The sequence below is a fragment of the Pseudophryne corroboree genome, chromosome 3, assembly GCF_028390025.1.
Source record: "Pseudophryne corroboree isolate aPseCor3 chromosome 3, aPseCor3.hap2, whole genome shotgun sequence".
Lineage (NCBI taxonomy): Eukaryota > Metazoa > Chordata > Amphibia > Anura > Myobatrachidae > Pseudophryne > Pseudophryne corroboree.
Window position 1 is genome coordinate 767,552,436 of NC_086446.1, and position 26,595 is coordinate 767,579,030.

The following is a 26,595-nucleotide window of genomic DNA, read 5'->3' on the forward strand; positions in this document are numbered from 1 at the left end:
ACTTGGAGTCCTCCAAATCGCTAGTAGCCGCAGGCACCACAATAGGCTGGTTCAGGTGAAACGCTGATACCACCTTAGGGAGAAACTGAGGACGCGTCCGCAGTTCTGCCCTGTCCGAATGGAAAATCAGATATGGGCTTTTGTACGATAAAGCCGCCAATTCTGACACTCTCCTGGCCGAAGCCAGGGCCAGTAGCATGGTTACTTTCCATGTAAGATATTTCAAATCCACCGATTTGAGTGGCTCAAACCAATGGGATTTGAGAAAATTCAAAACTACATTGAGATCCCACGGTGCCACTGGAGGCACAATCGGGGGCTGTATATGTAGTACTCCTTTTACAAAAGTCTGGACTTCAGGAACTGAAGCCAATTCTTTCTGGAAGAAAATCGACAGGGCCGAAATTTGAACCTTAATGGACCCCAATTTGAGGCCCATAGACAATCCTGTTTGCAGGAAATGTAGGAATCGACCCAGTTGAAATTCCTCCGTCGGGGCCCTCCTGGCCTCACACCACGCAACATATTTTCTCCAAATGCGGTGATAATGTTGTGCAGTCACCTCCTTCCTGGCTTTGACCAGGGTAGGGATGACCTCTTCCGGAATGCCTTTTTCCCTTAGGATCCGGCGTTCAACCGCCATGCCGTCAAACGCAGCCGCGGTAAGTCTTGGAATAGACACGGTCCCTGCTGAAGCAGGTCCCTTCTTAGAGGTAGAGGCCACGGATCTTCCGTGAGCATCTCCTGAAGTTCCGGGTACCAAGTCCTTCTTGGCCAGTCCGGAGCCACGAGTATCGTTCTTACTCCCCTTTGCCGTATAATTCTCAGTACCTTGGGTATGAGAGGCAGAGGAGGGAACACATACACTGACTGGTACACCCATGGTGTTACCAGAGCGTCCACAGCTATTGCCTGAGGGTCTCTTGACCTGGCGCAATACCTGTCCAGTTTTTTGTTGAGGCGGGACGCCATCATGTCCACCATTGGTCTTTCCCAATGGACCACAATCATGTGGAAGACTTCTGGATGAAGTCCCCACTCTCCCGGGTGAAGATCGTGTCTGCTGAGGAAGTCTGCTTCCCAGTTGTCCACTCCCGGGATGAACACTGCAGACAGTGCTATCACATGATTTTCTGCCCAGCGAAGAATCCTTGCAGCTTCTGCCATTGCCCTCCTGCTTCTTGTGCCGCCCTGTCTGTTTACGTGGGCGACTGCCGTGATGTTGTCCGACTGGATCAACACCGGCTGACCCTGAAGCAGAGGTTTTGCCAGGCTTAGAGCATTGTAAATTGCTCTTAGTTCCAGTATATTTATGTGAAGAGACGTTTCCAGGCTTGACCACAAGCCCTGGAAGTTTCTTCTCTGTGTGACCGCTCCCCAGCCTCTCAGGCTGGCATCCGTGGTCACTAGGACCCAGTTCTGTATGCCGAATCTGCGGCCCTCTAACAGATGAGCACTCTGCAACCACCATAGCAGAGACACCCTTGTCCTTGTCGACAAATTTATCCGCTGATGCATCTGCAGATGCGATCCGGACCATTTGTCCAGTAGATCCCACTGAAAAATTCGTGCATGGAATCTGCCGAATGGAATCGCTTCGTAAGAAGCCACCATTTTTCCCAGGACTCTTGTGCATTGATGCACAGACACTTTCCCTGGTTTTAGGAGGTTCCTGACGAGTTCGGATAACTCCCTGGCTTTCTCCTCCGGAAGAAATACCTTTTTCTGAACAGTGTCCAGAATCATCCCTAGGAACAGCAGACGTGTCGTCGGGATCAGTTGGGATTTTGGAAAATTCAGAATCCACCCGTGCTGTTGGAGCACTACTTGGGTTAGTGCTACTCCGACCTCCAGCTGTTCTCTGGACCTTGCCCTTATCAGGAGATCGTCCAAGTAAGGGATAATTAATACGCCTTTTCTTCGAAGAAGGATCATCATTTCGGCCATTACCTTGGTAAAGACCCGGGGTGCCGTGGACAATCCAAACGGCAGCGTCTGAAACTGATATTGACAGTTTTGTACCATGAACCTGAGGTACCCTTGGATGTACAGGTTCAGAGATTTCAGATTTAGAATAGGTCTTACCGAGCCGTCCGGCTTCGGTACCACAAATAGCGTGGAGTAATACCCCTTTCCCTGTTGTAAAAGGGGTACCTTGACTATCACCTGCTGAGAATACAGCTTGTGAATGGCTTCCACTACCGTCGCCCTGTCGGAGGGAGACGTTGGCAAAGCAGACTTTAGGAACTGGCGAGGGGGAGACTTCTCAAATTCCAACCTGTAACCCTGAGATACTACCTGCAGGATCCAGGGGTCCACCTTCGAGTGAGCCCACTGCGCGCTGAAATTCTTGAGGCGACCCCCCCACCGCCCCTGAGTCCGCTTGTAAGGTCCCAGCGTCATGCTGAGGCCTTTGCAGAAGCCGGGGAGGGCTTCTGGTCCTGGGAAGGAGCTGCTTGCTGCAGTCTCTTACCCCTTTCCTTTGCCTCGGGGCAAATATGAATGTCCTTTTGCCCGCTTGTTCTTATAAGAACGAAAGGACTGCGGCTGAAAAGACTGTGTCTTTTTCTGCTGGGAGGTGACCTGAGGTAAAAAGGTGGATTTCCCGGCTGTTGCCGTGGCCACCAAATCCGATAGACCGACCCCAAATAATTCCTCCCCCTTATACGGCAATACTTCCATATGCCGTTTGGAATCCGCATCACCTGACCACTGTCGCGTCCATAAACTTCTTCTGGCAGATATGGACATCGCACTTACTCTTGATGCCAGAGTGCAAATATCCCTCTGAGCATCTCGCATATATAGAAATGCATCCTTTAAATGCTCTATAGTCAATAAAATACTGTCCCTATCCAGGGTATCAATATTTTCAGTCAGTGACTCCGACCAAGCCACCCCAGCACTGCACATCCAGGCTGAGGCGATTGCTGGTCGCAGTATAACACCCGTATGTGTGTATATACTTTTTAGTGTATTCTCCAGCCTCCTATCAGCTGGATCCTTGAGGGCGGCCGTCTCTGGAGACGGTAACGCCACTTGTTTTGATAAGCGTGTGAGCGCCTTATCTACCCTAGGGGGTGTTTCCCAGCGCGCCCTAACCTCTGGCGGGAAAGGGTATAATGCCAATAACTTCTTTGAAATTAGCAGTTTTCTATCGGGGGTAACCCACGCTTCATCACACACTTCATTCAACTCCTCTGATTCAGGAAAAACTACAGGTAGTTTTTTCACACCCCACATAATACCCCTTTTTGTGGTACTTGCAGTATCAGAGATATGCAAAGCCTCCTTCATTGCCGTGATCATATAACGTGTGGCCCTACTGGAAAATACGTTTGTTTCTTCACCGTCGACACTGGATTCGGTGTCCGTGTCTGTGTCGACCGACTGAGGTAAAGGGCGTTTTACAGCCCCTGACGGTGTTTGAGACGCCTGGACAGGTACTAACTGGTTTGCCGGCCGTCTCATGTCGTCAACCGACTTTTGCAGCGTGCTGACACTATCACGTAATTCCATAAACAAAGCCATCCATTCCGGTGTCAACTCCCTAGGGGGTGACATCACCATTACAGGCAATTGCTCCGCCTCCACGCCAACATCGTCCTCATACATGTTGACACACTCGTACCGACACACAGCAGACACACAGGGAATGCTCTGATAGAAGACAGGACCCCACTAGCCCTTTGGGGAGACAGAGGGAGAGTTTGCCAGCACACACCCAAGCGCTATAAATATATAGGGACAACCTTAAATAAGTGTGTTCCCCTTATAGCAGCTTAAATATTATTAATATCGCCAAATAAGTGCCCCCCCTCTCTGTTTTTACCCTGTTTCTGTAGTGCAGTGCAGGGGAGAGCCTGGGAGCCTTCCTAGCAGCGGAGCTGTGTAGGAAAATGGCGCTGTGTGCTAAGGAGAATAGGCCCCGCCCCCTTTTCGGCGGGCTTCTTCTCACGGTTTTTCTGAAAACCTGGCAGGGGTTAAATACATCCATATAGCCCCAGGGGCTATATGTGATGTATTTTAGCCAGAATAGGTACTTTTCATTGCTGCCCAGGGCGCCCCCCCCAGCGCCCAGCACCCTCAGTGACCGTTAGTGTGAAGTGTGCCGAGAGCAATGGCGCACAGCTGCAGTGCTGTGCGCTACCTCATGAAGACTGAGAAGTCTTCAGCCGCCGGTTTCTGGACCTCTTCTCGGCATCTGCAAGGGGGTCGGCGGCGCGGCTCCGGTGACCCATCCAGGCTGTACCTGTGATCGTCCCTCTGGAGCTAGTGTCCAGTAGCCTAAGAAGCCAATCCATCCTGCACGCAGGTGAGTTCACTTCTTCTCCCCTAAGTCCCTCGTTGCAGTGAGCCTGTTGCCAGCAGGACTCACTGAAAATAAAAAACCTAAAAACTTTTACTCTAAGCAGCTCTTTAGGAGAGCCACCTAGATTGCACCCTGCTCGGACGGGCACAAAAACCTAACTGAGGCTTGGAGGAGGGTCATAGGGGGGAGGAGCCAGTGCACACCACCTAGTGGTCAAACTTTTAAATTTTGTGCCCTGTCTCCTGCGGAGCCGCTATTCCCCATGGTCCTGACGGAGTCCCCAGCATCCACTTAGGACGTCAGAGAAATATAAAATAAGAATTTACTCACCGGTAATTCTATTTCTCGTAGTCCGTAGTGGATGCTGGGAACTCCGTAAGGACCATGGGGAATAGACGGGCTCCGCACTATTAGGTACTATCTGGTGTGCACTGGCTCCTCCCTCTATGCCCCTCCTCCAGACCTCAGTTAGGGAAACTGTGCCCGGAAGAGCTGACACAACAAGGAAAGGATTTGGAATCCAGGGTAAGACTCATACCAGCCACACCAATCACACTGTACAACTTGTGATAACCATACCCAGTTAACAGTATGAACAACAACTGAGCCTCCATGTACGAATGGCTCATAACAATAACCCTTTAGTGAAGCAATAACTATATACATGTATTGCAGAGAGTCCGCACTTGGGACGGGCGCCCAGCATCCACTACGGACTACGAGAAATAGAATTACCGGTGAGTAAATTCTTATTTTCTCTGACGTCCTAGTGGATGCTGGGAACTCCGTAAGGACCATGGGGATTATACCAAAGCTCCCAAACGGGCGGGAGAGTGCGGATGACTCTGCAGCACCGAATGGGCAAACTCAAGGTCCTCCTCAGCCAGGGTATCAAACTTGTAGAATTTTGCAAATGTGTTTGAACCCGACCAAGTAGCAGCTCGGCAAAGCTGTAATGCCGAGACCCCTCGGGCAGCCGCCCAAGAAGAGCCCACCTTCCTTGTGGAATGGGCCTTCACCGATTTTGGATGCGGCAATCCAGCCGCAGAATGAGCCTGCTGAATCGTGCTACAGATCCAGCGAGCAATAGTTTGCTTTGAAGCAGGAGCACCCAGCTTGTTGGGTGCATGCAGGATAAATAGCGAGTCAGTTTTTCTGACTCCAGCCGTCCTGGAAACATAAATTTTCAAAGCCCGGACTACGTCCAGCAACTTGGAATCCTCCAAGTCCCAAGTAGCCGCAGGCACCACAATAGGTTGGTTCAAATGAAACGCTGATACCACCTTTGGGAGAAATTGGGGACGAGTCCTCAATTCTGCCCTGTCCATATGGAAGATCAGATATGGGCTTTTACATGAAAAAGCCCCCAATTCTGACACACGCCTAGCCGAAGCTAAGGCCAACAGCATGACCACCTTCCACGTGAGATACTTTAGCTCCACAGTCTTAAGTGGCTCAAACCAGTGTGATTTCAGGAAATCCAACACATCGTTAAGATCCCAAGGTGCCACTGGAGGCACAAAAGGGGGCTGAATATGCAGCACTCCCTTAACAAACGTCTGAACTTCAGGCAGTGAAGCCAGTTCTTATTGAAAGAAAATAGATAGGGCCGAAATCTGGACCTTTATGGATCCTAATTTTAGGCCCATAGACACTCCTGACTGTAGGAAGTGCAGGAATCTACCCAGCTGGAATTCCTCTGTAGGGGCCTTCCTGGCCTCACACCAAGCAACATATTTTCGCCATATTCGGTGATAATGTTTTGCTGTCACGTCTTTCCTAGCCTTTATCAGCGTAGGAATAACTCCATCCGGAATGCCCATTTTCGCTAGGATCCGGCGTTCAACCGCCATGCCGTCAAACGCAGCCGCGGTAAGTCTTGGAACAGACAGGGCCCCTGTTGTAACAGGTCCTGTCTGAGCGGCAGAGGCCATGGGTCCTCTGAGATCATTTCTTGTAGTTCTGGGTACCAAGTTCTTCTTGGCCAATCCGGAACGATGAGTATAGTTCTTACTCCTCTCTTTCTTACTATCCTCAGTACCTTGGGTATGAGAGGAAGAGGAGGGAACACATAAACCGACTGGTACACCCACGGTGTCATTAGTGCGTCCACAGCTATCGCCTGAGGGTCCCTTGACCTGGCGCAATGTTTTTTTTAGCTTTTTGTTGAGGCGGGACGCCATCATGTCCACCTGTGGCAGTTCCCAGCGATTTACAATCTGTGTGAAGACTTCTTGATGAAGTCCCCACTCTTCCGGGTGGAGGTCGTGTCTGCTGAGGAAGTCTGCTTCCCAGTTGTCCACTCCCGGAATGAACACTGCTGACAGTGCTAGCACGTGATTCTCTGCCCATCGAAGAATCCTTGTGGCTTCTGCCATCGCCATCCTGCTTCTTGTGCCGCCCTGGCGGTTTACATGGGCGACCGCCGTGATGTTGTCTGACTGAATCAGTACAGGTTGGTTTTGAAGCAGGGGCTCTGCTTGCCTCAGGGCGTTGTAAATGGCCCTTAGTTCCAGTATATTTATGTGTAGTGAAGTCTCCAGACTTGACCACTGGCCTTGGAAGTTTCTTCCCTGAGTGACTGCCCCCCATCCTCGGAGGCTTGCATCCGTGATCACCAGGACCCAGTCCTGTATGCCGAACCTGCGGCCCTCGAGAAGATGAGCACTCTGCAGCCGCCACAGCAGAGACACCCTGGCCCTTGGGGACAGGGTGATCAACCGATGCATCTGAAGATGCGATCCGGACCATTTGTCTAACAGATCCCACTGAAAGATCCTTGCATGGAACCTGCCGAAGGGAATTGCTTCGTAAGAAGCCACCATCTTTCCCAGGACTCGCGTGCAGTGATGCACCAACACCTGTTTTGGTTTCAGGAGGTCCCTGACCAGAGATGACAATTCCTGGGCTTTCTCCACCGGGAGAAACACCTTCTGCTGTTCTGTGTCCAGAATCATGCCCAGGAAAAGCAGACGCGTCGCAGGAATCAGCTGCGACTTTGGGATATTCAGAATCCAGCCGTGCTGTTGCAACACTTCCTGAGAGAGTGCTACGCTGACCAACAACTGCTCTCTGGACCTCGCCTTTATGAGGAGATCGTCCAAGTACGGGATAATTATAACTCCCTTCTTCCGAAGGAGTATCATCATTTCGGCCATTACCTTGGTAAATATTCTTGGTGCCGTGGAGAGACCAAACGGCAACGTCTGGAATTGGTAATGACAGTCCTGTACCACAAACCTGAGGTATTCCTGGTGAGGTTGGTAAATGGGGACATGCAAGCAAGCATCCTTGATGTCCAGCGACACCATAAAATCCCCCTCTTCCAGGCTTGCAATAACCGCCCTGAGCGATTCCATTTTGAACTTGAACTTCTTTATATAAGTGTTCAAGGATTTTAAATTCAGGATGGGTCTCACCGAACCGTCCGGTTTCGGTACCACAAACATTGTGGAATAGTAACCCCTGCCCTGTTGAAGGAGGGGTACCTTGATTATCACCTGCTGGAGGTACAGCTTGTGAATTGCCGCCAGTACTACCTCCCTTTCCCTGGGAGCAGCTGGCAAGGCTGATTTGAGGTAACGGCGAGGGGGAGTCGCCTCGAACTCCAGCTTGTATCCCTGAGATACAATTTGTACAGCCCAGAGATCCACTTGTGAGCGAACCCACTGGTTGCTGAAGTTTCGGAGACGCACCCCCACCGCACCTGGCTCCGCCTGTGGAGCCCCAACGTCATGCGGTGGACTTAGTGGAAGCAGGGGAGGAATTTTGTTCCTGGGAACTGGCTGCCTGGTGCAGCTTCCTTCCTCTACCCTTGCCTCTGGCCAGAAAGGATGCTCCTCTGACCCGCTTGCCTTTCTGAGGCCGAAAGGACTGCATTTGATAATACGGTGCTTTCTTAGGCTGTGAGGGAACCTGAGGTAAAAAAGTCGACTTCCCAGCAGTTGCTGTGGATACGAGGTCCGAGAGACCGTCCCCAAACAATTCCTCACCCTTATAAGGCAAAACCTCCATGTGTTTTTTAGAATCAGCATCACCTGTCCACTGCCGAGTCCATAATACTCTCCTGGCAGAAATGGACATTGCATTAATTCTAGATGCCAGCAGGCAAATGTCCCTCTGTGCATCCCGCATATATAAGACGACGTCTTTTATATGTTCGATGGTTAGCAAAACAGTATCCCTGTCGAGGGAATCAATGTTGTCTGACAGGGTAGAGTCCATGCTGCTGCAGCACTACACATCCAGGCTGAAGCAATAGCAGGTCTCAGTAGAGTACCAGAGTGTGTATACACTGACTTCGGGATAGCTTCCTGCTTTCTATCCGCAGGATCCTTTAGGGCGGCCGTATCCTGAGACGGCAGTGCCACCCTTTTTGATAAGCGTGTTAGCGCCTTGTCCACCCTAGGGGATGTTTCCCAACGTAACCTATCCGTTGGCGGGAAAGGGTACGCCATCAGTAACCTCTTAGAAATCATTAGTTTCTTATCAGGGGAACTCCACACTTCTTCACACAAATCATTTAATTCATCAGATGGGGGAAAAGTCACTGGCTGCTTTTTCTCCCCAAACATAATACCCCTCTTGGTGGTAACCGGGTTAATATCAGAAATGTGCAATACATCTTTCATTGAAGTAATCATGCATCGGATGGCTTTTGTAGACTGTACATTTGTCTCATCCTCATCTACACTGGAGTCAGACTCCGTGTCGACATCTGTGTCTACCATCAGAGCTAGCGGGCGTTTATGAGCCCCTGGCGGCTTCTGAGTCGCCTGGGCAGGCGCGGGCTGAGACCCCGGCTGTCCCAAGACTGCAGCGTCATCGAACCTTTTATGTAAGGAGTTGACACTGTCGGTTAAGACCTTCCACATATCCATCCAATCAGGTGTCGGCCCCGTCGGGGGCAACACCACATTTATCTGCCCCTGCTCCGCCTCCACGTAACCCTCCTCATAAAACATGTCGACACAGTCGTACCGACACACCGCACACACACAGGGAATGCTCAGACTGAGGACAGGACCCCACAAAGTCCTTTGGGGAGACAGAGAGAGAGCATGCCAGCACACACCACAGCGCTATACAACACAGGGATTTACACTGCTAATAAGTGAATTTCCCAATAGCTGCTTGTCTGTATCGATTTGCGCCTAAATTTATGTGCCCCACCCCTCTCTTTTTAACCCGTCTTGTACCTGGATACTGCAGGGGAGAACCTGGGGAGCGTGCTTCCAGCGGAGCTGTGAAGGGAAAATGGCGCTGGTGTGCTGAGGAAGAAGGCCCCGCCCCCTCAGCGGCGGGCTTCTGTCCCTGCGTTTTCTGTAACTTAATGGCGGGGGTTTTTACACATATACAGTTAACTGACTGTATTATGTGTAATTTTTTTGCCAAAAGGTATTATAATTGCTGCCCAGGGCGCCCCCACCCAGCGCCCTGCACCCTACAGTGACCGGAGTGTGTGGTGTGCTGTGGGATCAATGGCGCACAGCTGCAGTGCTGTGCGCTACCTTAATGAAGACCGGAGTCTTCTGCCGCCAATTTCATCTCCTTCTTCTGTCTCTGCAAGGGGGACGGCGGCGCGGCTCCGGACGATCGAGGTCAGGCCCTGTGTTCGAACCCTCTGGAGCTAATGGTGTCCAGTAGCCTAAGAAGCACAAGCTAGCTGCACGCAGGTAGGTTTGCTTCTCTCCCCTCAGTCCCACGCAGCAGTGAGTCTGTTGCCAGCAGATCTCACTGAAAATAAAAAACCTAACAAATACTTTCTTTTCTAGCAAGCTCAGGAGAGCCCACTAGGAGCACCCAGCTCTGGCCGGGCACAGATTCTAACTGAGGTCTGGAGGAGGGGCATAGAGGGAGGAGCCAGTGCACACCAGATAGTACCTAATCTTTCTTTTAGAGTGCCCAGTCTCCTGCGGAGCCCGTCTATTCCCCATGGTCCTTACGGAGCTCCCAGCATCCACCAGGACGTCAGAGAAATCTGCGCTGTCCATGGTGTTGTAGTAACTTATGATGTCTAACATCCAGACTATCAAGCAAGTCTCTACATGTCCTTTACTATTCCTGCACAGCCAGCTCTCTGCAGTGCCCCTACTATTCCTGCACAGCCAGCTCTCTGCAGTACCCCTACTATTCCTGCACAGCCAGCTCTCTGCAGTACCCCTACTATTCCTGCACAGCCAGCTCTCTGCAGTACCCCTACTATTCCTGCACAGCCAGCTCTCTGCAGTACCCCTGCTATTCCTGCACAGCCAGCTCTCTGCAGTGCCCCAGCTATTCCTGCACAGCCAGCTCTCTGCAGTGCCCCTACTATTCCTGCACAGCCAGCTCTCTGCAGTACCCCTACTATTCCTGCACAGCCAGCTCTCTGCAGTGCCCCTACTATTCCTGCACAGCCAGCTCTCTGCAGTACCCCTGCTATTCCTGCACAGCCAGCTCTCTGCAGTGCCCCATCTATTCCTGCACAGCCAGCTCTCTGCAGTACCCCTACTATTCCTGCACAGCCAGCTCTCTGCAGTGCCCCATCTATTCCTGCACAGCCAGCTCTATGCAGTGCCCCTACTATTCCTGCACAGCCAGCTCTCTGCAGTGCCCCAGCTATTCCTGCACAGCCAGCTCTCTGCAGTGCCCCATCTATTCCTGCACAGCCAGCTCTCTGCAGTTCCCCTACTATTCCTGCACAGCTAGCTCTCTGCAGTGCCCCAGCTATTCCTGCACAGCCAGCTCTCTGCAGTGCCCCTACTATTCCGGCACAGCCAGCTCTCTGCAGTGCCCCTACTATTCCTACACAGCCAGCTCTCTGCAGTGCCCCAGCTATTCCTGCACAGACAGCTCTCTGCAGTGCCCCAGCTATTCCTGCACAGACAGCTCTCTGCAGTGCCTCTGCTATTCCTGAACAGCCAGCTCTCTGCAGTGCCTCAACTATTCCTACACAGCCAGCTCTCTGCAGTGCCCCAGCTATTCCTGCACAGCCAGCTCTCTGCAGTGCCTCTGCTATTCCTGCACAGCCAGCTCTCTGCAGTGCCTCAACTATTCCTACACAGCCAGCTCTCTGCAGTGCCCCAGCTATTCCTGCACAGCCAGCTCTCTGCAGTGCCTCTGCTATTCCTGCACAGCCAGCTCTCTGCAGTGCCTCAACTATTCCTACACAGCCAGCTCTCTGCAGTGCCTCAAATATTCCTACACAGCCAGCTCTCTGCAGTGCCCCTACTATTCCTACACAGCCAGCTCTCTGCAGTGCCTCAAATATTCCTACACAGCCAGCTCTCTGCAGTGCCCCTACTATTCCTACACAGCCAGCTCTCCCGCACCCTCTCTCTCTGCTATCCCCATACACACAGCTCCCGCACCCTCTCTCTGCTATCCCCATACACACAGCTCCCGCACCCTCTCTCTCTGCTATCTCCATACACACAGCTTCCGCACCCCTCTCTGCTATCCCCATACACACAGCTCCAGCACCCTCTCTCTCTGCTATCCTCATACACACAGCTCCCAAACCATCTCTGCTATCCCCATACACACAGCTCCCGCACACCCTGTCTCTGCTATCCCCATACACACAGCTCCCGCACCCTCTCTCTCTGCTATCCCCATACACACAGCTTCCGCACCCCTCTCTGCTATCCCCATACACACAGCTCCCGCACCCTCTCTCTCTGCTATCCTCATACACACAGCTCCCAAACCCTCTCTGCTATCCCCATACACAGCTCCCGCACCCTCTCTCTCTGCTATCCCCATACACACAGCTCCTGCACACCCTGTCTCTGCTATCCCCATACACACAGCTCCCGCACCCTCTCTCTGCTATCCCCATACACACAGCTCCCGCACCCTCTCTCTGCTATCCCCATACACACAGCTCCCGCACACCCTGTCTCTGCTATCCCCATACACACAGCTCCCGCACCCTCTCTCTCTGCTATCCCCATACACACAGCTCCCGCACCCTCTCTCTCTCTCTGAAATCCTCATACACACAGCTCCCGCACCCCCTCTCTCTGCTATCCCCTTACACACAGCTCCCGCACCCTCTCTCTGCTATCCCCATACACACAGCTCCCGCACCCCCTCTCTCTCTGCTATCCCCATACACACAGCTCCCGCACCCCCTCTCTCTGCTATCCCCACACACAGCTCCCGTACCCTCTCTCTGCTATCCCCATACACACAGCTCCCGCACCCTCTCTCTGCTATCCCCATACACACAGCTCCCACACCCTCTCTGCTATCCCCATACACACAGCTCCCGCACCCTGTCTCTCTCTGCTATCCCCATACACACAGCTCCCGCATCCTGTCTCTACTATCCCCATACACACAGCTCCCACACCCTCTCTCTCTGCTATCCCCATACACACAGCTCCCGCACCCTCTCTCTCTGCTATCCCCATACACACAGCTCCCGCACCCTGTCTCTACTATCCCCATACACACAGCTCCCGCACCATCTCTCTCTGCTATCCCCATACACACAGCTCCCGCACCCTCTCTCTCTGCTATCCCCATACACACAGCTCCCGCACCCCTCTCTGCTATCCCCATACACACAGCTCCCGCACCTCTCTCTCTGCTATCCTCATACACACAGCTCCCAAACCCTCTCTGCTATCCCCATACACACAGCTCCCGCACCCTCTCTCTCTGCTATCCCCATACACACAGCTCCCGCACCCTCTCTCTCTGCTATCCCCATACACACAGCTCCCGCACACCCTGTCTCTGCTATCCCCACACACAGCTCCCGCACCCTCTCTGCTATCCCCATACACACAGCTCCCGCACCCTCTCTGCTATCCCCATACACACAGCTCCCGCACCCTCTCTGCTATCCCCATACACACAGCTCCCGCACCCTCTCTCTGCTATCCCCATACACACAGCTCCCACACCCTCTCTGCTATCCCCATACACACAGCTCACGCACCCTCTCTCTCTGCTATCCCCATACACACAGCTCCGGCAACCTCTCTCTCTGCTATCCCCATACACACAGCTCCCGCACCCTCTCTCTGCTATCCCCATACACACAGCTCCCGCACCCTCTCTCTGCTATCCCCATACACACAGCTCCCGCACCCCCTCTCTCTGCTATCCCCATACACACAGCTCCCGCACCCCCTCTCTCTGCTATCCCCATACACACAGCTCCCGCACCCTCTCTCTCTGCTATCCCCATACACAGCTTCCGCACCCCTCTCTGCTATCCCCATACACACAGCTCCCGCACCCTCTCTCTCTGCTATCCTAATACACACAGCTCCCGCACACCCTGTCTCTGCTATCCCCATACACACCGCTCCCGCACCCTCTCTCTGCTATCCCCATACACACAGCTCCAGCACCCTCTCTCTCTCTGCTATCCCCATACACACAGCTCCCGAACACCCTCTCTCTCTCTGCTATCCCCATACACACAGCTCCCGCACCCTCTCTCTCTCTGCTATCCCCATACACACAGCTCCCGCACCCTGTCTCTACTATCCCCATACACACAGCTCCCGCACCCTCTCTCTCTGCTATCCCCATACACACAGCTCCCGCACCCTCTCTCTGCTATCCCCATACACACAGCTCCCGCACCCTCTCTCTCTTTACTATCCCCATACACACAGCTCCCGCACCCTCTCTCTCTCTGCTATTCCCATACACACAGCTCCCGCACCCTCCCTCTACTATCCCCATACACACAGCTCCCGCACCCTCTCTCTGCTATCCCCATACACACAGCTCCCGCACCCTCTCTCTCTGCTATCCCCATACACACAGCTCCCGCACCCTCTCTCTCTGCTATCCCCATACACACAGCTCCCGCACCCTCTCTCTCTGCTATCCCCATACACACAGCTCCCGCACCCTCTCTCTCTGCTATCCCCATACACACAGCTCCCGCACCCACTCTCTGCTATCCCCATACACACAGCTCCCGCACCCTCTCTCTGCTATCCCCATACACACAGCTCCCGCACCCTCTCTCTGTGCTATCCCCATACACACAGCTCCCGCACCCTCTCTCTCTCTGCTATCCCCATACACACAGCTCCCGCACCCTCTCTCTCTGCTATCCCCATACACACAGCTCCCACACCCTCTCTCTCTCTGCTATCCCCATACACACAGATCCCACACCCTCTCTCTCTGCTATCCCCATACACACAGCTCCCGCACCCCCTCTCTGCTATCCCCATACACACAGCTCCCGCACCCCCTCTCTGCTATCCCCATACACACAGCTCCCGCACCCTCTCTCTCTGCTATCCCCATACACACAGCTCCCGCACCCTCTCTCTGCTATCCCCACACAGCTCCCGCACCCTCTGTTATCCCCATACACACCGCTCCCGCACCTTCTCTCTCTGCTATCCCCATACACACAGCTCCCGCACCCTCTCTCTCTGCTATCCCCATACACACAGCTCTAGCACCCTCTCTCTCTGCTATCCCCATACACACAGCTCCCGCACCCCCTCTCTGCTATCCCCATACACACAGCTCCCGCACCCTCTCTCTGCTATCCCCATACACACAGCTCCCGCACCCTCTCTCTCTGCTATCCCCATACACACAGCTCCCGCACCCTCTCTGCTATCCCCATACACAAAGCTCCCGCACCCTCTCTCTCTGCTATCCCCATACACACAGCTCCCGCACCCTCTCTCTCTCTGCTATCCCCATACACACAGCTCCCGCACCCTCTCTCTCTGCTATCCCCATACACACAGCTCCCACACCCTCTCTCTCTGCTATCCCCATACACACAGATCCCACACCCTCTCTCTCTGCTATCCCCATACACACAGCTCCCGCACCCCCTCTCTGCTATCCCCAGACACACAGCTCCAGCACCCTCTCTCTCCGATATCCCCATACACACAGCTTCCGCACCCCCTCTCTCTGCTATCCCCATACATACAGCTCCCGCACCCCCTCTCTCTGCTATCACCATACACACAGCTCCCACACCCTCTCTCTCTGCTATCTTCATACACACAGCACCCGCACACCCTGTCTCTGCTATCCCCATACACACAGCTCCCGCACCCTCTCTCTGCTATCCCCATACACACAGCTACCGCACCATCTCTCTGCTATACCCATACACACAGCTCCCGCACCCCCTCTCTCTGCTATTCCCATACACACAGCTCCCGCACCCCCTCTCTCTGCTATCCCAATACACACAGCTCCCGCACCGTCTCTCTGCTATCCCCATACACTCAGCTCCCGCACCCCCTCTCTCTGCTATCCCCATACACACAGCTCCCGCACCGTCTCTCTGCTATCCCCATACACACAGCTCCCGCACTCCCTCTCTCTCTGCTATCCCCATACACACAGCTCCCGCACTCCCTCTCTCTCTGCTATCCCCATACACACAGCTCCCGCACCCCCTCTCTCTGCTATCCCCATACACACAGCTCCCGCACTCCCTCTCTCTCTGCTATCCCCATACACACTGCTCCCGCACCCCCTCTCTCTGCTATCCCCATACACACAGCTCCCGCACCCTCTCTGCTATCCCCATACACACAGCTCCCGCACCCTCTCTCTCTGCTATCCCCATACACACAGCTCCCGCACCCTCTCTCTCTGCTATCCCCATACACACAGCTCCCGCACCCTCTCTCTCTGCTATCCCCATACACACAGCTCCCGCACCCTCTCTCTCTGCTATCCCCATACACACAGCTCCCGCACCCTCTCTCTCTGCTATCCCCATACACACAGCTCCCGCACCCTCTCTCTCTGCTATCCCCATACACACAGCTCCGGCACCCTCTCTCTCTCTGCTATCCTCATACACACAGCTCCCGCACCCTCTCTCTCTCTGCTATCCCCATACGCACAGCTCCCGCACCCTCTCTCTCTGCTATCCCCATACACACAGCTCCCATACCCTGTCTCTCTATCCCCATACACACAGCTCCCGCACCCTCTCTCTCTGCTATCCCCATACGCACAGCTCCCGCACCCTCTCTCTGCTATCCCCATACACACAGCTCCCACACCGTCTCTGCTATCCCCATACACACAGCTCCCGCACCCCCTCTCTCTGCTATCCCCATACACACAGCACCCGCACCCTCTCTCTCTGCTATCCCCATACACACAGCTCCCGCACCCTCTCTCTCTGCTATCCCCATACACACAGCTACCACACCCTGTCTCTGCTATCCCCATACACTCAGCTCCCGCACCCTCTCTCTCTCTGCTATCCCCATACACACAGCTCCCGCACCCTCTCTCTCTCTGCTATCCCCATACGCACAGCTCCCGCACCCTCTCTCTCTGCTATCCCCATACACACAGCTCCCACACCCTGTCTCTGCTATCCCCATACACACAGCTCCCGCACCCCCTCTCTCTGCTATCCCCAAACACACAGCTCCCGCACCCTCTCTCTCTGCTATCCCCATACACACCGCTCCCGCTGCCTCTCTCTGCTATCCCCATACACACAGCTCCCACACCCTGTCTCTGCTATCCCCATACACACAGCTCCCGCACCCCCTCTCTCTGCTATCCCCAAACACACAGCTCCCGCACCCTCTCTCTCTGCTATCCTCATACACACAGCTCCCACACCCTCTCTCTCTCTGCTATCCCCATACACACAGCTCCCACACCCTGTCTCTGCTATCCCCAAACACACAGCTCCCGCACCCTCTCTCTGCTATCCCCATACACACCGCTCCCGCTGCCTCTCTCTCTGCTATCCCCTTACACACAGCTCCCGCACCCTCTCTGCTATCCCCATACACACAGCTCCCGCACCCTCTCTCTCTGCTATCCCCATACACACAGCTCCCGCACCCTCTCTCTCTGCTATCCTCATACACACAGCTCCCGCACCCTCTCACTCTGCTATCCCCATACACACAGCTCCCGCACCCTGTCTCTCTGCTATCCCCATACACACAGCTCCCGCACCCTCTCTCTCTGCTATCCTCATACACACAGCTCCCGCACCTCTGCTATCCCCATACACACAGCTCCCGCACCCTCTCTGCTATCCCTACACACAGCTCCCGCACCCTCTCTCTGCTATCCCCATACACACAGCACCCGCACCCTCTCTCTCTGCTATCCTCATACACACAGCTCCCGCACCCTCTCACTCTGCTATCCCCATACACACAGCTCCCGCACCCTGTCTCTCTGCTATCCCCATACACACAGCTCCCGCACCCTCTCTCTCTGCTATCCTCATACACACAGCTCCCGCACCTCTGCTATCCCCATACACACAGCTCCCGCACCCTCTCTCTCTCTCTGCTATCCCCATACGCACAGCTCCCGCACCCTCTCTCTCTGCTATCCCCATACACACAGCTCCCACACCCTGTCTCTGCTATCCCCATACACACAGCTCCCGCACCCCCTCTCTGCTATCCCCATACACACAGCACCCGCACCCTCTCTCTGCTATCCCCATACACACAGCTCCCGCACCCTCTCTCTCTGCTATCCCCATACACACAGCTCCCACACCCTGTCTCTGCTATCCCCATACACTCAGCTCCAGCACCCCCTCTCTCTGCTATCCCCATACACACAGCTCCCGCACCCTCTCTCTCTGCTATCCCCATACACACAGCTCCCGCTGCCTCTCTCTGCTATCCCCATACACACAGCTCCCGCACCCTGTCTCTACTATCCCCACACAGCTCCCGCACCCTCTCTCTCTGCTATCCTCATACACACAGCTCCCACACCCTCTCTCTCTGCTATCCCCATACACACAGCTCCCACACCCTCTCTCTCTGCTATCCCCATACACACAGCTCCCACACCCTGTCTCTGCTATCCCCATACACACAGCTCCCGCACCCCCTCTCTCTGCTATCCCCAAACACACAGCTCCCGCACCCTCTCTCTCTGCTATCCCCATACACACCGCTCCCGCTGCCTCTCTCTGCTATCCCCATACACACAGCTCCCGCACCCTCTCTCTCTGCTATCCCCATACACACAGCTCCCGCACCCTCTCTGCTATCCCCATACACACAGCTCCCGCACCCTCTCTCTGCTATCCCCATACACACAGCTCCCGCACCCTCTCTCTCTGCTATCCCCATACACACAGCTCCCGCACCCTCTCTCTCTACTATCCTCATACACACAGCTCCCGCACCTCTGCTATCCCCATACACACAGCTCCCGCACCCTCTCTCTGCTATCCCCATACACACAGCTCCCGCACCCTCTCTCTGCTATCCCCATACACACAGCTCCCGCACCCTCTCTCTGCTATCCCCATACACACAGCTCCCGCACCCTCTCTCTGCTATCCCCATACACACAGCTCCCGCACCCTCTCTCTGCTATCCCCATACACACAGCTCCCATACCCTGTCTCTCTGCTATCCCCATACACACAGCTCCCGCACCCTCTCTCTCTGCTATCCCCATACACACAGCTCCCGCACCCTCTCTCTGCTATCCCCATACACACAGCTCCCACACCCTGTCTCTGCTATCCCCATACACACAGCTCCCGCACCCCCTCTCTGCTATCCCCATACACACAGCACCCGCTCTCTCTGCTATCCCCATACACACAGCTCCCGCACCCTCTCTCTCTGCTATCCCCATACACACAGCTCCGGCACCCTCTCTCTCTGCTATCCCCATACACACAGCTCCGGCACCCTCTCTCTCTCTGCTATCCTCATACACACAGCTCCCGCACCCTCTCTCTCTCTGCTATCCCCATACGCACAGCTCCCGCACCCTCTCTCTCTGCTATCCCCATACACACAGCTCCCATACCCTGTCTCTCTGCTATCCCCATACACACAGCTCCCGCACCCTCTCTCTCTGCTATCCCCATACGCACAGCTCCCGCACCTCTCTCTGCTATCCCCATACACACAGCTCCCACACCCTGTCTCTGCTATCCCCATACACACAGCTCCCGCACCCCCTCTCTCTGCTATCCCCATACACACAGCACCCGCACCCTCTCTCTCTGCTATCCCCATACACACAGCTCCCGCACCCTCTCTCTCTGCTATCCCCATACACACAGCTACCACACCCTGTCTCTGCTATCCCCATACACTCAGCTCCCGCACCCTCTCTCTCTCTGCTATCCCCATACGCACAGCTCCCGCACCCTCTCTCTCTGCTATCCCCATACACACAGCTCCCACACCCTGTCTCTGCTATCCCCATACACACAGCTCCCGCACCCCCTCTCTCTGCTATCCCCAAACACACAGCTCCCGCACCCTCTCTCTCTGCTATCCCCATACACACCGCTCCCGCTGCCTCTCTCTGCTATCCCCATACACACAGCTCCCGCACCCTCTCTCTCTGCTATCCCCATACACACAGCTCCCGCACCCTCTCTGCTATCCCCATACACACAGCTCCCGCACCCTCTCTCTGCTATCCCCATACACACAGCTCCCGCACCCTCTCTCTCTGCTATCCCCATACACACAGCTCCCGCACCCTCTCTCTCTGCTATCCCCATACACACAGCTCCCGCTGCCTCTCTCTGCTATCCCCATACACACAGCTCCCGCACCCTCTCTCTCTGCTATCCCCATACACAGCACCCACACCCTGTCTCTACTATCCCCACACAGCTCCCGCACCCTCTCTCTCTGCTATCCTCATACACACAGCTCCCACACCCTCTCTCTCTCTGCTATCCCCATACACACAGCTCCCACACCCTGTCTCTGCTATCCCCAAACACACAGCTCCCGCACCCTCTCTCTGCTATCCCCATACACACCGCTCCCGCTGCCTCTCTCTCTGCTATCCCCATACACACAGCTCCCGCACCCGCTCTGCTATCCCCATACACACAGCTCCCGCACCCTCTCTCTCTGCTATCCCCATACACACAGCTCCCGCACCCTCTCTCTCTGCTATCCTCATACACACAGCTCCCGCACCTCTGCTATCCCCATACACACAGCTCCCGCACCCTCTCTATCCCCATACACACAGCTCCCGCACCCTCTCTCTGCTATCCCCATACACACAGCTCCCGCACCCTCTCTCTTGTATCCCCATACACACAGCACCCGCACCCTCTCTCTCTGCTATCCTCATACACACAGCTCCCGCACCCTCTCTCTCTGCTATCCCCATACACACAGCTCCCGCACCCTCTCTCTCTGCTATCCCCATACACACAGCTCCCGCACCCTCTCTCTCTGCTATCCCCATACACACAGCTCCCGCACCCTCTCTCTCTGCTATCCTCATACACACAGCTCCCGCACCTCTGCTATCCCCATACACACAGCTCCCGCACTCTCTCTCTCTGCTATCCCCATACGCACAGCTCCCGCACCCTCTCTCTCTGCTATCCCCATACACACAGCTCCCACACCCTGTCTCTGCTATCCCCATACACACAGCTCCCGCACCCCCTCTCTGCTATCCCCATACACACAGCACCCGCACCCTCTCTCTCTGCTATCCCCATACACACAGCTCCCGCACCCTCTCTCTCTGCTATCCCCATACACACAGCTCCCACACCCTGTCTCTGCTATCCCCATACACTCAGCTCCCGCACCCCCTCTCTCTGCTATCCCCATACACACAGCTCCCGCACCCTCTCTCTCTGCTATCCCCATACACACAGCTCCCGCTGCCTCTCTCTGCTATCCCCATACACACAGCTCCCGCACCCTCTCTTTCTGCTATCCCCATACACACAGCACCCGCACCCTGTCTCTACTATCCCCACACAGCTCCTGCACCCTCTCTCTCTGCTATCCTCATACACACAGCTCCCACACCCTCTCTCTCTGCTATCCCCATACACACAGCTCCCACACCCTGTCTCTGCTATCCCCATACACACAGCTCCCGCACCCCCTCTCTCTGCTATCCCCAAACACACAGCTCCCGCACCCTCTCTCTCTGCTATCCCCATACACACCGCTCCCGCTGCCTCTCTCTGCTATCCCCATACACACAGCTCCCGCACCCTCTCTCTCTGCTATCCCCATACACACAGCTCCCGCACCCTCTCTGCTATCCCCATACACACAGCTCCCGCACCCTCTCTCTGCTATCCCCATACACACAGCTCCCGCACCCTCTCTCTCTGCTATCCCCATACACACAGCTCCCGCACCCTCTCTCTCTGCTATCCTCATACACACAGCTCCCGCACCTCTGCTATCCCCATACACACAGCTCCCGCACCCTCTCTCTGCTATCCCCATACACACAGCTCCCGCACCCTCTCTCTGCTATCCCCATACACACAGCTCCCGCACCCTCTCTCTGCTATCCCCATACACACAGCTCCCGCACCCTCTCTCTGCTATCCCCATACACACAGCTCCCGCACCCTCTCTCTCTGCTATCCTAATACACACAGCTCCCATACCCTGTCTCTCTGCTATCCCCATACACACAGCTCCCGCACCCTCTCTCTGCTATCCCCATACACACAGCTCCCGCACCCTCTCTCTCTGCTATCCCCATACACACAGCTCCCATACCCTGTCTCTCTGCTATCCCCATACACACAGCTCCCGCACCCTCTCTCTGCTATCCCCATACACACAGCTCCCGCACCCTCTCTCTGCTATCCCCATACACACAGCTCCCACACCCTGTCTCTGCTATCCCCATACACACAGCTCCCGCACCCCCTCTCTGCTATCCCCATACACACAGCACCCGCACCCTCTCTCTCTGCTATCCCCATACACACAGCTCCCGCACCCTCTCTCTCTGCTATCCCCATACACACAGCTCCCACACCCTGTCTCTGCTATCCCCATACACTCACCTCCCGCACCCCCTCTCTCTGCTATCCCCATACACACAGCTCCCGCACCCTCTCTCTGCTATCCCCATACACACAGCTCCCGCTGCCTCTCTCTGCTATCCCCATACACACAGCTCCCGCACCCTCTCTCTCTGCTATCCCCATACACACAGCACCCGCACCCTGTCTCTACTATCCCCACACAGCTCCTGCACCCTCTCTCTCTGCTATCCTCATACACACAGCTCCCACACCCTCTCTCTCTCTGCTATCCCCATACACACAGCTCCCACACCCTGTCTCTGCTATCCCCATACACACAGCTCCCGCACCCCCTCTCTCTGCTATCCCCAAACACACAGCTCCCGCACCCTCTCTCTCTGCTATCCCCATACACACCGCTCCCGCTGCCTCTCTCTGCTATCCCCATACACACAGCTCCCGCACCCTCTCTCTCTGCTATCCCCATACACACAGCTCCCGCACCCTCTCTGCTATCCCCATACACACAGCTCCCGCACCCTCTCTCTCTGCTATCCCCATACACACAGCTCCCGCACCCTCTCTCTCTGCTATCCTCATACACACAGCTCCCGCACCTCTGCTATCCCCATACACACAGCTCCCGCACCCTCTCTCTGCTATCCCCATACACACAGCTCCCGCACCCTCTCTCTGCTATCCCCATACACACAGCTCCCGCACCCTCTCTCTGCTATCCCCATACACACAGCTCCCGCACCCTCTCTCTCTGCTATCCCCATACACACAGCTCCCGCACCCTCTCTGCTATCCCCATACACACAGCTCCCGCACCCTCTCTCTCTGCTATCCCCATACATACAGCTCCTGCACCCTCTCTCTCTGCTATCCTCATACACACAGCTCCCGCACCTCTGCTATCCCCATACACACAGCTCCCGCACCCTCTCTCTGCTATCCCCATACACACAGCTCCCGCACCCTTTCTCTGCTATCCCCATACACACAGCTCCTGCACCCTCTCTCTGCTATCCCCATACACACAGCTCCCGCACCCTCTCTCTGCTATCCCCATACACACAGCTCCCGCACCCTCTCTCTGCTATCCGCATACACACAGCTCCCATACCCTGTCTCTCTGCTATCCCCATACACACAGCTCCCGCACCCTCTCTCTCTGCTATCCCCATACACACAGCTCCCGCACCCTCTCTCTGCTATCCCCATACACACAGCTCCCACACCGTCTCTGCTATCCCCATACACACAGCTCCCGCACCCCCTCTCTGCTATCCCCATACACACAGCACCCGCACCCTCTCTCTCTGCTATCCCCATACACACAGCTCCCGCACCCTCTCTCTCTGCTATCCCCATACACACAGCTCCCACACCCTGTCTCTGCTATCCCCATACACTCAGCTCCCGCACCCCCTCTCTCTGCTATCCCCATACACACAGCTCCCGCACCCTCTCTCTCTGCTATCCCCATACACACAGCTCCCGCTGCCTCTCTCTGCTATCCCCATACACACAGCTCCCGCACCCTCTCTCTCTGCTATCCCCATACACACAGCACCCGCACCCTGTCTCTACTATCCCCACACAGCTCCTGCACCCTCTCTCTCTGCTATCCTCATACACACAGCTCCCACACCCTCTCTCTCTGCTATCCCCAAACACACAGCTCCCGCACCCTCTCTCTCTGCTATCCCCATACACACCGCTCCCGCTGCCTCTCTCTGCTATCCCCATACACACAGCTCCCGCACCCTCTCTCTCTCTGCTATCCCCATACACACAGCTCCCGCACCCTCTCTGCTATCCCCATACACACAGCTCCCGCACCCTCTCTCTCTGCTATCCCCATACACACAGCTCCCGCACCCTCTCTCTCTGCTATCCCCATACACACAGCTCCCGCACCCTCTCTCTCTGCTATCCTCATACACACAGCTCCCGCACCTCTGCTATCCCCATACACACAGCTCCCGCACCCTCTCTCTGCTATCCCCATACACACAGCTCCCGCACCCACTCTCTGCTATCCCCATACACACAGCTCCAGCACCCTCTCTCTGCTATCCCCATACACACAGCTCCCGCACCCTCTCTCTGCTATCCCCATACACACAGCTCCCGCACCCTCTCTCTCTGCTATCCCCATACACACAGCACCCGCACCCTCTCTCTCTGCTATCCCCATACACACAGCACCCGCACCCTGTCTCTACTATCCCCACACAGCTCCTGCACCCTCTCTCTCTGCTATCCTCATACACACAGCTCCCACACCCTCTCTCTCTCTGCTATCCCCATACACACAGCTCCCACACCCTGTCTCTGCTATCCCCATACACACAGCTCCCGCACCCCCTCTCTCTGCTATCCCCAAACACACAGCTCCCGCACCCTCTCTCTCTGCTATCCCCATACACACCGCTCCCGCTCTCTGCTATCCCCATACACACAGCTCCCGCACCCTCTCTCTCTGCTATCCCCATACACACAGCTCCCGCACCCTCTCTGCTATCCCCATACACACAGCTCCCGCACCCTCTCTCTGCTATCCCCATACACACAGCTCCCGCACCCTCTCTCTCTGCTATCCTCATACAAACAGCTCCCGCACCTCTGCTATCCCCATACACACAGCTCCCGCACCCTCTCTCTGCTATCCCCATACACAGAGCTCCCGCACCCTCTCTCTGCTATCCCCATACACACAGCTCCCGCACCCTCTCTCTGCTATCCCCATACACACAGCTCCCGCACCCTCTCTCTGCTATCCCCATACACACAGCTCCCGCACCCTCTCTCTGCTATCCCCATACACACAGCTCCCGCACCCTCTCTCTGCTATCCCCATACACACAGCTCCCGCACCCTCTCTCTGCTATCCCCATACACACAGCTCCCGCACCCTCTCTCTCTGCTATCCCCATACACACAGCTCCCGCACCCTCTCTTGTATCCCCATACACACAGCACCCGCACCCTCTCTCTCTGCTAACCCCATACACACAGCTCCCGCACCCTCTCTCTCTGCTATCCCCATACACACAGCTCCCGCACCCTGTCTCTCTGCTATCCCCATACACACAGCTCCCGCACCCTCTCTCTCTGCTATCCTCATACACACAGCTCCCGCACCTCTGCTATCCCCATACACACAGCTCCCGCACCCTCTATCTTGTATCCCCATACACACAGCTCCAGCACCCTGTCTCTCTGCTATCCCCATACACACAGCTCCCGCACCCTGTCTCTCTGCTATCCTCATACACACAGCTCCCGCACCTCTGCTATCCCCATACACACAGCTCCCGCACCCTCTCTCTGCTATCCCCATACACACAGCTCCCGCACCCTCTCTCTGCTATCCCCATACACACAGCTCCCGCACCCTCTCTCTGCTATCCCCATACACACAGCTCCCGCACCCTCTCTCTTGTATCCCCATACACACAGCTCCCGCACCTCTCTTGTATCCCCATACACACAGCTCCCGCACCCCCATAAGGACAGTACTGTCACGGCCTCCGGTCTCCCATCCGCACTCACCCCGCGCACGCCCGTCTATCCCCCGGCATACAGCTCTCCCCGCACACGGCCGCCACCGGCAATAGCACAACAATAATACAGCCTCACACCGGAAGTGACGTCAGGCGAGGCTCTCTGCCATTACGGGGAGAAACCCGTCTACTTCCTCCCCCCAACCGGCATGCACCGCGCGCGACAAGCGACGCGTGTATGGGGGCGTGGCCATATAGCGGGCCTGTCATCCCGGGCCCATCAGGCTAGCCTGCAGTACCGAGTGCGGCCGCCAGGGTTCTCATAGAGTACGCGCCCCATTCACAGTGCAATATTATAGGCAAGGACGTGTAGTGCCCAGTGCGGCCGCCAGGGGTCACACGAAGCACTTCTCTTCCTGAGAGTACTGTGATGCAGACTGCGGCCATTCCTTGCCCTGCAGATGAGACTCATACATATAGGCCCTCATTCCGAGTTGTTCGCTCGGTAAAAATCTTCGCATCGCAGCGATTTTCCGCTTATTGCGCATGCGCAATGTCCGCACTGCGACTGCGCCAAGTAAATTTGCTATGCACTTAGTAATTTTACTCACGGCTTTTTCATCGTTCTGGCGATCGTAATGTGATTGACAGGAAATGGGTGTTACTGTGCGGAAACAGGCCGTTTTATGGGCGTGTGGGAAAAAACGCTACCGTTTCCGGAAAAAACGCAGGAGTGGCCGGAGAAACGGAGGAGTGGCTGGGCGAACGCTGGGTGTGTTTGTGACGTCAAACCAGGAACGACAAGCACTGAACTGATCGCAGATGCCGAGTAAGTCTGGAGCTACTCAGAAACTGCTACGAGGTGTGAAATCGCAATATTGCGAATACTTAGTTCGCAATTTTAAGATGCTAAGATTCACTCCCAGTAGGCGGCGGCTTAGCGTGAGCAACTCTGCTAAAATCGCCTTGCGAGCGAACAACTCGGAATGACCTCCATAGCACTGTCTATGCGGATAACACATTAGCGA

At 55.4% G+C, this 26,595-nt stretch overlaps 1 protein-coding gene across 2 annotated transcripts in view; it reads right to left on the reverse strand.

The window, feature by feature from the left end:
* Window positions 1-25,795, reverse strand: part of MLF2 (myeloid leukemia factor 2) — a 79,485-nt gene extending 53,690 nt beyond the window's left edge. Inside the window, exon 1 of one of the 2 annotated variants that reach the window (XM_063962461.1) lies at window positions 25,706-25,795. The gene's annotated coding sequence lies outside the window, so the exon portion shown is untranslated. Of the gene's footprint in view, window positions 1-25,616 lie in introns of both variants that reach the window. The other variant, XM_063962462.1, reaches the window with a different exon arrangement.
* Window positions 25,796-26,595: the final 800 nt, after the last annotated feature.